Consider the following 18,019-nt stretch of genomic DNA (forward strand, 5'->3'; position numbering starts at 1 on the left):
TAGAATTCTCCTAGACTTCTTTTTTTCTTTCCTTTTCTCATGTAATTTTCACAGTATGAGTTAAAAAAGTTTAATAGATCTAAAGTACAAAAAGGCTTATAATGAACCTGTCAAGGGCCTTGCTTGTAATTTACCTGAAAGGATATTATTTCCTGAGGATGTGATTCTGTCTTCATATAATTCTTCCCTAGATGCTCAATGCAGAACCCTGAAAATGGATGCTGACAATTTTGAGTAACATCCACTGCTAGTTGCTATCCTAATATGCTGGCTGAAACATCTCAGAGTAAAGACGAGGCATAAATCAACCTTATCTTGCAAATAGAAGTGTTGTGGGGTTGTTTTTTTTTCTGAAATAATTATTTTTTTTTCTGAAATGGTTGAACCTAGCAATTTATAAATGTATCTTTCTACTTGTTAACCTGCTTTTAACGCAGTTTAACTACTACTATTCAAGTCAGTGCTATCAGCCTTTAACTGGTTTTGATGGGATATTCATCATGATAGTAGCACTGGTATAAGAGCTGAGTTGAACAAATGCCATATTCTACAAGTCATTTTATATAGGCAGCTATTCAGCTGGTTTATGAATCAGGAATTATTCTTCACTACCTCTTCCAGTGCAGCACTTTGTCCTGCACACTTTGTTCAGAGACTTTCTAGGATTAAGGCTGGTGTTTCTCTCCCTAATGGACTCTGTAGGAAGTAAGATTATGGGGAGATGATCTGATCTAGTGTGGCAGTCCTTACATTTTGTAAATCCTGGTTCATACTCAGCAAGAAACAGAACATGGCTGCTTGCCCTTGAAGGTATAGCAGGAGTGATCCCTCTGTTTCCCCCTCATTTCAAAAAGAGTTAAAGAATACAATACTTCTTTTCTGTAGGACTTCCCTCTACCAGACGTGCTGCATGACGAGCTGTGTTCTACCTGACTGCACCTGCTTGTTTCTGAAAACAGAGCACTGCGTCTGTTTTGTTTCCTCAATCATTTCTTGACTGTTCACCCAAAGGCTTTTGGAACTAGGTCTAAACAGCCATTCTAGGATCTTGCAGCCAACCTTTCATGAACAGACAAAACAAACCCATATAAAACACAGGCTCATATAACCAACAGTAAAAACTTTTCACCTTCAGTAATCCATTTAACTTGTTCCCCTTTTAAACTGTATAAAATTGCTATTATTACTGCATAACTTAAAAATTTAATTCTTTGAAGTCATAATACGTGTTATTTTGTGAATTTAGAGACTAATTCAGGCATTTTGATGTTCTGTCATTCCTTGCATATTCACTTATTTTACTCCTTACAAGCTTGGCACATGGTGTTTGTACCACTATGTATGAATAAATGTTGTAGAAACTATCCTTTCACTGGATGTACTGAAATTTACTTTAGATTTAACCCATAGGACAGAATCAGCAGACCTAATCCATACTTAAATGTTTCCAATATAACTCAGCTTCAAATGTGCTTTCAGCACTATGAATATATTTTCTTCATGTAATATATTTCCTTCTATTGTAAATTTTCTTGATTTCATGAAGATTTTTATGACCTTTTTTTGATGGCTTAGTGCCTTTTCTGTAAAATCAGTGCTAGTGAGAAATGATTGCCTCATTTTCTGTTTTCTGGACACTGATCAACTTAAAACAATCAAATGACTACACTGTAACTATCCTTATTATTAATGAAATGGCAGAATATTAAATTATGACTAATAACACACTAATAAGCAAAGCTTATTTCAGAAATCAGAATTAGATTGTTGATCTAATCTGATCTGGAGCATGATTTTTCCATATTTAGGGAACATTTTTTCTCATGTACTTATTTGTAAATATGTATGGAGAATCATAGAAACACAGAGCATGAATATTGATTACTACAATGAAATTTACTCTCATATTCATGTACTAGTTTTCCATGTTGCTTGCCAGACTCCTGGAAAGCTATCCAATATTCATTACAGTGTATTTGTCCTGACAGAGTGACATATTTCTAGGGGATATGTTCTCTGCTTACTTTTTTCATTGTAACATCAAAGATTTGTCTACCAGTGATATAAAACACACAGATCTGTCTGGACATTAATGATTGAGCCTCTGGCAAGGTTATATTCTTTCTTTACAGGAGCCTTGACAGAACCTTCAGTTCAGACAAAATATCAACACTACTCCTTAATGCTGAGCCAACTCTGCTGAGGTCAGAATATGCCTCAGACTATTTGGAAAGTGGTTTAGAACCTCTAGTGCAGTTACAAAGGAAATGACTGTACAAGACAACATAGGTCTTTTCAAAAATAGTTTTATACCATTTTTACTTACTAGAAGATGAGTAGTAGTAAAAATATATTTCTTAGACATCTTGCAAAATAGAGGAAGTCACATGATTAAAAATAAGATTGAACTCTTAGACGCTATCATATTGTGCATTGATGTAATCTTTCAAGTCTTTCAACTGGGATTTTTGTCTATTGAGTTGCCAGAATTAAAAAAAAAAAAAAAGGCAGTGAAACAAGAGGAAATAAAAGTCTTCAAATATATCCTGAACAAGAAAAAAAAAATCTACTTTTCTGGGCAATATAATTTCCGAATTAACTTTACCATTCATTCCATTATTGCATACTATTTCTTTCAGTGCCGAATCATTCTCCATGAAGGCAATCTTATACAGCTATTAAGTAGATGGTTGATCTTTTTATTCTCTAGACCAAAGGAAATTAATTTCTCTCTCTCTTTTCTCCCCTCTTTTTATTCAGCTAACTGACAGAAGCCACACTTGTGTTCCCAACTCTTCTTCTGCTTCAGCTAGATTACCTGCTGAGCAGGAGAGGAGCCTGCCAGCCACTTCTGCAAACAGATCTTTCTGTTAAGTGCAGACTTTGCTGGGGTAATCTTATTGTTTCCTTTTCCTGATCCAATTGAACTGACTGGTAAGTCTGTCTCAACTATAATGTCTCCTTAAGAAGGGAAAAGATAGTTGTCAAGTCACCTGGACTGGTCTGTGTACTGCCTTCCACCAAATGATCCAAAGACTTATTTCTTTTTCCAATCAGTGGTAGTAGTACGGCTGCCTGATATCTTTTATCTGTGAACCCTGGTATTATTGCTAAGAGCAACTACCACCATATTTTTGATATTTGTCCTGGGTTCACCAGCAGCAGTCATTTTTCTCCTTCTTAGTAGCTGGTGCAGTGCTGTGGTTTTGACTTTCAGTCTGAGAACAGCACTGATAACACCAATGGTTTTAGTTGTTGCTCAGTAATATTTACTCTGACCAAGGACTTTCTGAGTCTCACGCTCTGCCAGGAAGGAGGGGAAGCTGGGAGGAAGCAGAGACAGGACACCTGACACAAACTGACTAAAGAGGTATTCCATACCACAGCGTGTCATGCCCACTATATAAACTGGGGGCAGTTACCCGGAAGGGCTAGATCACTGTTTGGTCGGGCTGGGTATTGGTCGGCAGGTGGTGAGTGGTTGTATTCTCTTCCCTTGTTATTTCCCTTATCATTATTATTATTGGTAGTAGCAGTAGTGGTTTGTGTTATACCTTAGTTACTGGACTCTTCTTATCTCAACCCGTGGGAGTTAGTTACATTCTTTTGATTCTCCTCCCCATCCCTCTGGGAGCAGGGGGAGGAAGGGGGGGGGGGGGGGGAGTGAGCGAGTGGCTGTGTGGCTCTGGATTGCAGGCTGAGCTTAAACCACGGCAACAGTCTATAAAGAACAACTGAATAGTTTACAGCTGTGAAGTTTACCAAGATATTAATTATAGGTGATTGGATTTTTTTTTTTTTTCTGGAGAGAAAGATATATCCAAGTCATTCCTTTCATGTTTTCTGATATTACTGCTTACCACTGGAAATAACTAACAGCATTATTTACATTGCTCAGCTTTTCAAGTTATCAAAGGCAAATGGATTTTTTTTTAAACTGAAATGTATGTTTCAAAGACCAATGAATCTCATGTATCCCCTCCATCAACAAAAGATTACAGTTCTCTAAACATCCATAGTTTTTCTAAACCAAACAGAATACATATAAACATCTTCTTTTGAAAACTCAGATCTTGGCATTCCTTTGAGAATGTATTTTTCCCTCTACCGATGACATCTGTTTCAAAATTTATATTGTCCCAAAAGAAACAAAAAGACAATGGATTTGGTCATATAGGAGAAAATGTAATTGTCTGGATTTTCAGACCTAATCATTTCACTTTGGGGCATGTGGAACAATCTGTTGCCTGTTCTTCTGCACTAGCAAATACGATTTAGAAAGTATTGGAAAGAGCTTATAAAGCTGTTCATGCAACCAAACTGATGGATTACTTGAAAAAATATTGCAATACTTTAGTTCCTTATTTGCAACCAGGATAACCAATCAACAAATAGAACGTGATCACAACATAACCCAACCAAAAATACACACTTTACATTGCTGAATGCAGCATTTTAATCCACCAATACTTCTATCTGTAGAAGCATGGAAATATCTGCTTCACTATAACAGAAAAGCTTTCCCCAGAAGGGTTTGCTCTGCAAGATTCTGTTTTCTAACTTCCACAGTTGTTATTAGAAGTATTAGCTGATCAGATGTATGTAAAGCAAAACAAAACCATTGTGTATTTTTAACACCTAGTTCCTATATTTGCTTGTACATCTGATACAATATGACTGTGGGTTGAGAGGAAAATGTGAAATACCTGCTAGTGAAAATGTCAGACATCATGAGTGGCTTGCTTTTAAACTGTATTTGACCAAAGAGGGAGAGTGGAGAAACATTCTGTTAGAGGGATATATATCATGCCTTATTCAGCAGCATGAATGAGGTGAGGCTGCTGCCACTCCGTGTCCTCAGATCTAACCAGTAGTGACCCTGAAGATGTATTCCCAGCAGGCACGCACCATGAAGCCCATGTTTATGCTACAGCTATTCTGTATCTTGCTTTTGACAAAGGAAAAACAGGTACATAGCCTATATTCTTAGAAGAATTTTTTTTTTTTTGTGCCAGACTCAAGTCTGAGAGAGATCAGACTGGTGCAGCTCCATGTCAACTAGCAGTGAATCTGAAGATGTATTCCCATTAGGGACACACATATAGAGCATGCATATTATACCACATACATACATATATCCACGGCCAATCATCATAGACAAACAGAGCACTTGCATGAGCATGGATAGCACCACCCTGCTTCCCTCTGTGTCTGGACAGGGTGGAGGTGCACTGGTGAATACACATGTGCATATGTAGAAGGTGGATCCCTCCAGGAGCTGGGTTTACTAGCCAGTTTATGGCTCCTGGACCCCAGTCTCCCCAGCTGTGCTGGAACCCAGGCATACAGAGCCCTACTCCAGTGTCTATGACTCCAGTGTCTATGACTGCTACTGCTGAACCCAGGGCACTGATATAGACTGCTGTGCACATACACACACATCTATACCCACCTAGACCTGATGGCGACTTTCCTGTAGGCTTCACAGCCAGCTCACCTCTGCTCTCAGGCCTAGAAACACACAAGTGTTCTCACACATGGAGAGATGAGCTCTGTCATATAACCTGAAACACTGTATCATGCAAATATTCCTTCAATCATCTAGGAACATGAAATTAACTTTTTTTTTTTTTTTTGGTGTTTTCTTTCAGAAAACCAAAGTAGAATCCTGGAGAAAGAAGGGGGGGGGTGGGGGGGTGGGGAACAATAAAGTGCTGTTAAAAATACAGAAGTTTTTAAAAACAGTTAACATAATAAGTGCACAGTGCATCTGAGTGTTACAATAGTTTATGCAAATCTGGGACAGTGATGTTCCTGACAGGTTTTTAATGTGAGATTAGTTTAACAGCATTGCTTTGTATTGTCACATTATTTTTTGCTATTTGTTCAGCTATTTTTATAAAATTGGAGGTAAAATGCCTGTCAATTTCATTTGTTTAATATTTATTATTTTAATTAGCTCATAGAAATAATTGGTTTGTTTCAATAGTGCATTTTCCTTAGAGTTTTCGTAAGAAGTTAATAGCTTGATTTCTAAGGCTCAGGCCGTACCCAATTTATACAATTCAAACCTTAAATTCTCCTCAAAGTGAGAATTTTAGTTTAGTCATTCCTGCTTTATCACCATTGATTATTGAGGCTACTTAGTTATTACAGTAATTTCCAGAGAAGATATTATGCAAGTTGTAGCTTTTCTTTTCACCTCTGTAAGATGGCCTTTCTTTGAACGTTCCTACATCTGCTAACTGTGGCATTCCCAAGGAAGGGAAGGGCATGTTCACGCTACCTGTGGCCACCTACTACCCTTGTCCAGCTTTTAGGACAAAATAGATTTGAGGAGATAGGGAAGAGGCATTTGTGTCCAGCAGAGCATAATTCTGACCTGAAAATATTCTTCTCCAAATCCTGCTCTTCTGATCAAGTGCTGTGAAATTTTATCAGATTTCTGTGAAATCACCTACCAGAAAAGCACTGCTTTTGGTCCTGTTCTTGTTCTGGTCACCATAAAAACCACTTACTTGTCATCAGGTACCTTATTAGGCCAAGCAGCAATATTTTGCATGGAGGAAAAGGTTATAGCAGTGCTAATAACCTGTTAAGTATTAATGCAATATTAGAAAATGAAAACTGTTTTCTCAGTGTGAGTTTTTAGATAAAGCCTAGGAAATTGCACACAGATTGTTAATACTGTAACATTAAGTACTCAATAGTTAAGAAATGCAAGATTTCATCTCCTGTGTAATCTTAATTCATATGCATCTTGATTCAGTCTTAATTATATGACTGCAATAGTCTATTCCCCTGTGTTTAATTCTTTGCGCTGGCAGGATTATGTTTCATTAGTGAACAGCTGTTCAATATTCAATATTTTGTTTTGGCCTTGCGCAGTGTGCTGTTCCCTACTGCATTTACTGCACTTCCCAATCCCTTTGTGAACTCTGAGTTATTTATTATGTCCAGGGTTTTATGTAGCACTCATCATTACACAGTACTTAAGTGCTTCACATTTATTTATTTTCGTGACACCTCTGTGAGATGAGGGGATAATATTTATTACCTCATTGTTACAGATAGGGACAGATACTTAAAAACATCTACTTTTTTCCTGGAGACCTGACTGAGACACTTTGCAAATCCTCTCTCAAAGTACTCCTTCTTTTTATAGCACTTTACACATTCAGACCGTACCCCCACTGACTTCAGTTCAGAATTCTAGGCATATTTATGATATTCAAGTCAGGCATTTAGAAATGACAAATCTTTTTCAGTGATAGAAAACATTTTAAATAGATTGCTCAGAAATGTAAAGAATCCTGACAGTATCAGGAAAACAGTCTAGTTTCTTATAGCAAGATACCTTAACAAATTTAACTTGGAATAAACTGCTTCTCACTTATTACAGGAGCTCACCTGAAAATGTCCTTTCATGACACAGATCCACATTTGTCTTGAGAGAATTTGATTCTGTACAGTGAATAAAACACTTTCCCTCACCATCTCAGGAGGAAAAAGGGGGAGAAATGAGGTTAAATTGTAGGTATAGAAACAATTTTAATTCCTGAATTTTAGTATTTGTGTGCTCATTTAGGTGCTTAAAACCTCACATTTTTTTTTATTTGATTTGAATTTCTGTATATCATATCTATTCATATGTTATATATATCTAGAAATGTGCAGATAGATATTTTAGGTGGAAACAAAAAAGACCAGTTTGAGACTGGAGAAACTAACTTGTTTTATTATAGATGAGATCATGTTATCCAATCTATGAAAGATTTAAAGGTTAAGAGGCATATTCGCCTCCTTAGAAACAACTCACAAGGGATATTGCTACATTAATTTACTACATGAATTTCAAATGAAGGATTTTTCCAGTGAGCCCACCTGCTTGCTTGGAGATGGAAGATTGGAGGCAGGGTTGCAATCACCTGTGAAAGTAGCAAGGGGACCATCACTTCTCCCAAATGCTTAGGAAAACTTTGTGATGAAAGGCAACCTTGTAGAGGTACTTTGACTCTCTTGTATTTGGATCATATCATCCAGATCTCTCCACCCCTCGAACACCCTGCTGATCCCCTCAATAGATTAACTCATACATGAACTATGTCACCAGCACACCACATACAGCACCTGCCCCATACCCTAGGCTCCTTAGATAAGGAATCCATTCACACCATTCTCCCTGCCAGCTATTGTCTTGCTGTAGTCTGATGACAGGAAGGAGTATCTTAGGAAAGGTTATTCAAATAATGTTATTGTAGTCTTGGGAGGTATATGTAAATACATTCTTTCTTGGGACAAAACTTATTCTCCACTGTGTTAACCTGGGAGAGGAAAGGAGGACAGGACAGCCAAGGTCACAAAGGTGCTGAGGGATAATAAAAGAAAAAAACAGATACAAGTTTTGGAGGGAGGAGGCAAAGATGTCAGAGAATAAAGCAAAACAATATGAAGGAGAGCATCTTTGACAGTTCTTTCAAAGTACTTTAACATAACTTTACAGTTTCCTAAGGTGGTTTAAGAACAGAAGAGAAACAGAGAACAGAAGAGTGGTACTGTGAAGATTTAAAGTTCTTATCCAAGTGATAGGCCAAATTTATGCAGCCTGTGTAGAAATTTCCTGCTGCTGATTTTGCAGTTCTATCCATATGCTGACAAAGTAAGCACTTTTTTGTCTCCAGTTGTCAAGAATGAATGTTCTTCTGCAGAAACAGAGACATAAAGATAGAAGTCATTCACACATATCAGTGAAACCATCTTTATTTTGCCTGTGACAGCTTGGAAGTTCATGTTTTTGTGACTGATCTCGCATCCTTGCTCTACTAGGAGGCAGAAAAGGAGATAATTTACAAGAAATACATTTAAGCATGCCACTGCTTGCATGAATCATCATGCCAAGTTAGGGAAGATGTTACTGAAGATCAGAATGGTAAAGATGCCCTTCCTGTCTACTCAAGCATGTTTCCCCTAAGTGCCACTCCTCAGGGCAAATAAAAATTAATGGCACTTTCAGTAAGTTTGTAGTACATGAACAATTTGGCGTAAAGTATGACCAACACTATATGCAATCTTGTTTAAAGATTAAAAAGAATACTTCATTTTCTACACTGATGATTATGAAAAGTTGTAAAAGCATATAATTTGCTGACTGATCCAATGGCTGGTTAAAGGACTCGGTATACCTAGTCTACACAGCATAAAGGCTTTCACCCTTACATCTAAAGCTAGATACTATACTCCAAGCACTACTTGAAAGTGTTTGAATTCTGTCCAGACTTTTCTCTTCATTTTGTGAGACAAGACAGAGGACATTATGTTTACAGACCTTTCAAAGAAAGTGTCTTGCCTCTTGATTTCATTTACCTGAGACTTAAAGGATAGCTGAACAAACAAAAGAAATATCAGGGGACAAAGAATTGCCAGATAATTTAAGAAATGTATGATAAGAAATCAGTAAACAGGCTTACGTTAGCCAAAAAATCCCCAAATAAAGGTTAAATGGGATTACCTAATAGAAAAAACAGGTTTACAAGTGTAACCAGCAGTAAATTGTAGCAATGATTAAATGAGGGTATAACAATCAAAATGTAATAAAACCTCAGTACTGTGTTTTATTCCAAGTCTAATATGTAGGTGAGCAATTGCTACACATGTGGCAGCAGATGACTATACCATGATGTTCATCTATCAGAATCATATTATCAGAAGCTCATATCTAATATATATATATATATGTCTCAGTAACAGCTATGGATAATGCCTCACCTTAGAATGTAATCTGAGCTATAGTTGGTTTTGCTGTAGACTTATGCAGTCTGTGTCATGAAAAATAAAGTTATCATAGATCTACTCCTGCAGGTTCAAGCAGAAAAATGCCCTGAGAGCTGATTTTATCCACAGGAACAAAAGTATTGGAGAATAAATAAAGTTATCAGCCTTGTTCCTATCATAGCCCTTGTGTTATCCATCAAATCAGGTGGCAGAAATTTTCATGCACTAAAGCTTGATGCAACACCAGGGCTTTAAGTCTTACATGTCTTGATAGCACTATTTCTTTCATATCATAGAGTTGCAATCTTGTCTTCACATTCAGGATATATATCAAAGTCATCTTGTTTTGGTTTGGTTTGGTTTTTTAGTATATGCAGATCTCATTTAGACACGCATCTTACCCTCCCAACATTTTGTAATTTTTATTATCCTTCTTCATTTCTGCATTAGCAGTTTTGTGTTAGGGGACTCTAAAATCATCTGAAATAACTCACACACTTATGAGGAAGTGCAATTCATTTAATGCACTCCAAACTTTCATCAGATGTATAGAAGTAGACAGCTTTGTTTCTTTAAACAGCATGCCATACAAGTAAATGTATATTTTGTTCATTATATTTTGATAGTATTTTCTTTCTGAATCTTTCTAGACCCTTTCCTATTAAATTTCTGTTTAAAAACTATTAAAAAAAAATATTTTACTTTGTCACATGACATTAGAAAACTTCAGACAGATAAACAGTCATAGCTAGATATTTACCGATAATGCTGACAATATGGCCAGTAGCACTTCAAGTGACTGAATGTTAAAGTAACATTTGTGATAAGGAGAAAACTCCAGGAACAAACTTGCCAACAAAGTTTTCAAGCTGACAAGCAGGTATTCTTTATTGCGGCGCCAGGAGACATGGGGGATAGCTCCTCCTAACGTGTGCCTCCCCATTGCTACACAAGCAGTCCTTTCATAGCCACTGCGCATACATACATATTCATGAGGCTACGTATGGATTACATAATTTTCCAGAAAGTTCCCTGCATGCGTACAGAATTGTGGTGGTGGTCTTTGAGGGTCGTTTACTTCTTCCAACAATCTTCATCACTTCTGGCAGCCTTTGAAGCATGCGCAGTCGATGCTCATACCAGTTTAATTGGTTCGTTAGCACCAGAGACATAATAATCCTCCTATCCTCCTACTTATCAGTTAGTTTAACTGTAGCCATTCCTGGACACCTGCAGTTCCCAGATACTCCTTATCCCTGTGTCCTGTTATCCTAGACTGTTTTTCTTAAACTATGTCACAACTATAACGATTTATCTTGTGAGAATTCTCAGTATGTTCTCTAGCTGTACTGTATTTTTTTTCTCTATGTATCATGCACCTCAGTAATTTTCCATTGCTACTGTTACAAAGCCATCAAATGTAACATTACTTAAATCTAATTCTAAAGGTTTCTATATTCCATTTTGTGATTTTGTGCCCCCTTGTCTCAATTGTAATACCAAAATCGATAGAATATTGCTGGTAATTCAAGTTTAGTATGTAATGAAGTTTGTTGAGACTTACTCCATTTTTCGAAGGATCAGTGCCATAAATAACCATCCTGGCTTAAGACAAAATTAAAACAGATTTTGCTACCATAAATACTGTGCAAGTTTGCAAAGATGAAATTCTTCTAGATAGAGAAAGGATAAGATGCCAGCGCATTCAGAAATAATGCAGTGTTGTTCATGGGTTCTATAGAATGTAGAAAAATGGTTCTGTTGCACTTCAGTTAGTTTTTTCTTGTAGTTCTTTACAGATGCGAAAAAGTTTTAAATTTGGATGTTTAGTCTCCACAGGCTTACTTCTATGTGTATCACTTACACTTGTGCTGCCAAAATACAATAATGGTATTTTATTCACTCTTTTCAAACGTGTATATGACTACAGAAAGTGTATTCTATGATGAAACTGTCCTTGATACAAATCCATGTATTTGATGTGATAGTATGGTCCCATATCCTTACTCCCTATATATCCTGCAGTCACACACCTCTGTGTTTTTCACAGGTACAGAAAAGACACTTATTTTGGTGGAACTTTATGCAAACCAAATTTTAGGCACATGTTGCAACATTTGAGTCTCAACAAAATCCTGACACTAACAAACTAAAGAAGTATAACATTTCTTGATGAATTGCAGGCATTGCATTTTCAGACAACTGTCATCATTGCATTTTGGAAAATACATTCATTTTAAAAAATTACTTAATGTTTTCTGAAGACTTTCCTAACCCTAGTTCACATAAAATTAATTACTTTGAAACCAGTCACATCAAATATGTTAAAGAAATCCCGATACTGTCTAATCGAGAGAACATAAAAAGAACTGTCAAGTAGAAATAGTCTAGATTGAAATGGAAATAAAAATAGTAAGAACTTCAAAAGTGGTCATTCTTATTGAATAAACACTAAATATTTTTTCATTTTGAGGACAAGTAGTTTTATGGCATCTTAGCAAATAACTCCCTTGTATCCCTTTATAAGAAATACATATGCACATATACTTTGACATATAAGCACCTTCTCTTTAGTAGATAGATGGATAAAATGAGACCCATGTCCCAACTTTTAAATATATCTGTGAAATAAATTGTTCAACTTGTGAAATTTTTATAAAACCATATTCACTATGCAACTTGTCACAAAAGTTGATCCTTGGCCTCCAGAATGTCTGTTTCCAGTGTAGTTTTCTTGAAAAGCATCTATATTAATGGCAGCATCAGATAGTAGGTGATTCTAACCTCAACATAAAAAGGATGTGGAACTGTTGGAACAAGTCCAGAGGAGGGCCACGAGGATGATCACAGGACTGGAGCACATCCCGTATGAAGATAAGCTGAGAAAATTGGGCTCTTCAGCCTGGAAAAGAGAAGGCTGCATGGAGACCTCATAGCAGTCTTCCAGTATCTGAATGGGGACTCTTCACTAGGGACTGTAGTGATAGGACAAGGGGTAATGGGTTAAAACTTAAACAGGGGAAGTATAGACTGGATGTAAGGAAGAAGTTCTTTACTGTGAGGGTTGTGAGGCACTAGAATGGGTTGCCCAGGGAAGTTGTGAATGTTCCATCTCTGGCGGTGTTCAAGGCCAGGTTGGACAGAGCATTGGGTGACATGGTTTAGCGTGAGGTGTCCCTACCCATGGCAGGCGAGTTGGAACTAGATGATCTTAAGGTCCTTTCCAACCCTAACTGTTCTATGATTCTATTATTATATTCCACATTCATGTTAGTTATTTCATAAAGCATAGCACAGAAGAGCATCTGCTCTAAAATATTTTCATTGCCTAGAAATTTCCAAATTAGAGAGCTCTCCAACTCCCTTCTACACTGAAATTCCCTTTTAAAAGTAGTAACAAATAGAATAGTATGTAATAGAGTAGAATGTAGTATCATATATCATATCATATCACATATAAGAAATACTTAAAGAGTAACACAACTTGCTGAGAAACTGTGAAGTCTTCAGCAGTGATGAATTTATACATTGATAAAACAGTGCCTGGAGTACTGGATACCTGGTATTTGTGATCTTTCTGCAGAGCTACATATGAACAGTATGCGTACTGCTGGTCACAATACAGGAGGGCATTCTTAGAGTAAAGTGAACTCATTGCATATAAAGCCCTGCGTGACCTGGAAGGTACACACAGGCTGTACCCGGGACTGTGCTCACAATCTCAAAGCTTGGATAGCTGCAAGTCTGATCATCTGGACAGCCTCAGGACATAAACATACTAGAAGAGTAGTCAAGGATATGCACTTGATCAGAGGCACAGTTTGTTCTTTGCCTCTAGACAGAAAGGCAGCTCTGAGATGAGAGTGCGATGAAACATATTCAGCAGTTGGCATGGAACTAAAGACTGCTCAGTGCCAAAAATATTTCTGTCGTTAATAATACAGGTCAGTGATGTGTGCATTTATCAATGCCCTGGAAAATTTTACTGTCAACCAGTGCTGACAAATGGAAAACATGCACAATATTTTCAGAAACAATATTTTTAGCCATTTTAAAGTTTGCATATTCATCATGTGCAGGAAATGACAAGCAAGTGTTGCTTTAACCAATGATTTGGCTTACCTTTTTTAACACTTTGATATAGTTGAGTTAGGTCTGTCCACAGATATTGGTAACATCGGATTTTCCAGTTGCAGACTCAGAAAATGGAATGTAACCCTACACATAGTATGTGCTTTCAAAGGAAGCTTTCAGAATTAAGAGATTAGCAAGGAGGTGAGAACAAATATGAGATTGACAAAAGATATAATGTTCATTATTATGCCCCTAGACAACCTCCAAAACAGTAACATGTCCCACATTAAACCATCATATTGATTTTCAGTATTAATAGCTTTAAATCTGTTCCCTGAAAGTTCTCTCAGTTAAATGGCTTTCATACTAATATGTTTCCTAATTAAGTGGAGTATCTATCTGAATTTCTGTCTCTTTTATGATCCTATTGTTGTAACATTTTAGCTGCAGCTCAGGATTAAGACAGGACATCACATATGAAATTCTTATTTCTCTCTCTGCTGATGACAGAACGGACTTGTTTCACTGGAAAATTTAATAATTTTTACATGTATATTTGTGTGCAAAACTTGGTGCTGCACAGACATCTTGCTATAAAATTTAAATCAATAGCAGATAGAACCAGGAAAACACTGTCCAATTTATAGCTGTCCTATATGCTCGAAGTTTACATTAAAATGTTTGATATTGCTTTAACCATTTGCAAAAAGTAACAGTAACTGTGCCTTAGAGGCAGAGAGAAGAACATGTTTTAACATTCCATAATATTGTCATGCATTTTGTTGATATCATAAGGTTTTATCGTGGTTTAAAACCAGTCAGGCAACTCGTTCACTCACTTCTCCCCCTTCTTGCTCTCCCCCTACTCCGGGAGGGACGGAGAAGAAAATCGAAAAGAATGCAACTCCCACAGGTTGAGATAAGAACAATTTAGTAACTAAGGTATAACACAAATCACTACTGCTACCACCAATAATAATAATGATAAAGGAAGTAACAAGGGGAGAGAATACAACACCTCAGCACCAGCCGACCGATTACTTGCCCCCCCCCCCCTCCCCCAGCCCGACCAAGCACTGACTGATGCCTCCTCCAACCCTGCCATCCTCTACCCCTTCCAGGTAACTCTCAGTTACCTCCTGGGCATGACGAGCTGTGGTATGGAATACCTCTTTGGCTAGTTTGGGTCAGGTGTTCTGTCTCTGCTTCCTCCCAGCTTCCCTCCTCCCTGGCAGAGCATGAGGCTCACAAAGTCCTTGGTCAAACCAAAACAGCATTGTTATCAGCTCTGTTCCCAGGCCAAAAGTCAAAACACTGCACTGCACCAGCTACCAAGAAGGAGAAAAATGACTGCTACTGCTGAACCCAGGACATTATCCACCCCTTATTCCATACCATTCACATCATGCTCAGATCCCACATTTTCAGTATACCATCACTCTTATTTAAGTGCACTCTTATCTTAGTGCGTGAATCAGTCCCTATAAAGCGGCTGAGTCCATCTGGTCCATGATGTCAGGCTCCATCTCTTGTAACAATCTTTCAGAGCAGGAGAGGCTGTGTGCAGCGTTCACACTCGTGAATAACCTGGGCAATAATGTCCATTGCTAAGTCCACCCCTCGATCATAAGTCCATCTCTATGTTGCATCTCTGCCCTGATGGTCTGAAATGTCATGGGCCCACCAGCCTTAAAATAATTCACCATCCCCTTCAGCAGTTTCTGCAGCTTGTTGCTGGGGACTCCATACAGGTGCCTTCCATCTCTGATGCTTCCAGAGCACTGGAGGGGCCCAGTGGAATGGTGGGGACAGTGTTCTCACGGGAGAATGGATAATTGGTACATAAACTCTGAATAATCCTGAAAGATACAGCAAGGCCATGAGAGGCCTGAGGAAGCTTAAGCAAGCAAGATAATAAGAAGCTGGAATTCACTCAGTTAATGAGAACTGTGGACTGTTGGCAAGCTTTCGAGGTCAAGTTCTCACACCTGTGCTTAACCAATTATGTGTTAGTAACTAAGGGTCTTCAAGACATGTATCCAATCATAATATGCCAAATCACTGTAAGTGCATGTAAGAAATAGTATGTAAGGAGTTAAGGCTTTGTAATAAATTTGGCAATCGCTTGAACACATTGATCGTCTCTGCGTTTTCCTTGACTCCCACATCAACAACTGGTGCCCGAACAGGGATCCTCTGATTGGTAACTCGACGAAGATGAGTTTGAAGGTCCGATGAAAAGGAGGGGGTGGAGAGCCAGCCGAAATTCATTGCTGCCCCGGTACTGGGAAGTCAGACATCTGCAAAACTTCAGGAATCTCGCCCTGATCAGGTGAGCGGCTGGGGAGGAGATGGAGCACTTGCTATCCAAAGAGGAACAGGCGGTGGTAAAGCTCCTCCAACACATTCTCTCTAAGAGAGGACTGCAATATGATAGTGCCACCTTGCAGGGGCTGTTAAAGTGGTCCCGTGATCGCGAGGTTAGTAAAGGGACCAAAGATGCACAGAAACACTCTACACTTTGGAGACCGGTGTCCGAGACTTTGAAAGAGATGAAATTGGAAAGGGTGGCGGTAGCTTCTGTATTTGCCGCCACAGCTCCAGAAGGGGCTGTCTCCCCTAACCCCCATCATAGTGCTGCGGCTATGAGTTTTGCACCTCCTGTGGTACCTGGAACAGCGCCAAAAAAATCAACGCCCCGAGCTGATGAAAGCAAGAGCCAGGACCGCAGACGGCCACATACTGAACAAGAGACACCTGACAAGAAAGACATAGCTGTGAACAACGGAGACCCTGAGTTCGACCCAGGATCAGACTCCGAGTCCCCTGAATCCAAGTCAGATTTATATCCTCTGCTTCCAGACTCCAACTTTTCATCTCCCGGGTCAGTCTGCTCAGCTCATCAGCAACTGCTCACTGGCCTTGGAGACGCTCAGCTGCAACAATTGATGAAAAAGCTTGAAGCCCTCGAGACTCGAACTGAGACATTTCCATCGGCACCTCCACCTTATCCTCTGCAAAACCCCTTCCTTAAAGAAGGCAAACAGGGAGGGGGTGGGAGGGGGGGCACAAATCCTATGCACCATTGGCGGGGGTTAATCAAAGATGCGATTATTACGGGTGAATTTTCTGCAGTGGGCCTCTCTGCATATCCTGTGTTTACTACACAGCAGGGGGGTAAAGAGTGGGAAGCTTTTGATCTCAAAATAATTAAGGAGGCCTGACAAGGGGTGACCACGTATGGGTTAAAATCCTCTTATACTCAAGCTGTATATGTTATGATTATTTTTGCAATTGACAGGAGACTTTAATGACTCCCCTGCTATAATACATGGTCAGGCATTAGGTTCAGGTTATGTGACTAAAACTCCGGGTATTCTGGTCAAGTATAAGGATTTGGAAACCGGCATTTGGAAAGGTCCTGTGGAAGTAAAACTAACTGGTTGAGGTTATATGTGTGTAATTACATTTTGGTCTACGGTCGGTGCCAGCTTGGTGGGTGAAACCATGGAAAGAGTCAGCACTGCCCAAGGAGAGCCAGGACATCCCCCTTGTCAGTGATTGAATGAATTGAAATTTGAGATCAGGACATCATTTTATGGATGCTCTCAGTCCTTCTTAAAGTGAAGGGAGCAACCTTTTTTACATTAAAAAAAAAAACAAAAACAAAACCCCACCCCACCCCACCCCACCCCCCCTGCCCGAACCCCCAGGGAAGCGAGACCAGTGTGGGATACAGATGTATTGTGTAATTTCTCCGGTGGTGGGAAGGTCTCTCATATGCTCTTAATCAGGGGCATTGGGCATACTGTGACGGACTGTGGACTTGGGACTCCTTATACAACTCATTTGATACAGTCTCTCTGTGATACTCATGTACTAGAAGTTGGTAAATATAAGTATGTCCACGTTTCTATCGACCTTTGGAGACCTTTACAGATATTGCTGGCCACTTCTTCCAACATAAGCTGGCCACCTGTGTCGGAATGAGTGTGCATTTTGGTCAGTATAAAAGCCCAAGCCTCATGCAATATGGGGGAGGCAGAGCCTCTGCAGGGAAGCCCGCTAAGGTTGAGCCTGCCACCTTGCACTGTGATGATGCTTCTTGGAGCTGGTTTCCTGTTAGTCTCCACAGGCTCCTTGTGCCATGTTCTGTACGTGGGACTGTGTAGTG

Source organism: Pezoporus occidentalis, unplaced genomic scaffold (genome assembly GCF_034315485.1).
Source record: "Pezoporus occidentalis ecotype Australia unplaced genomic scaffold, CSIRO_AGI_Poc_V1 ctg2, whole genome shotgun sequence".
Classification (NCBI taxonomy): domain Eukaryota; kingdom Metazoa; phylum Chordata; class Aves; order Psittaciformes; family Psittacidae; genus Pezoporus; species Pezoporus occidentalis.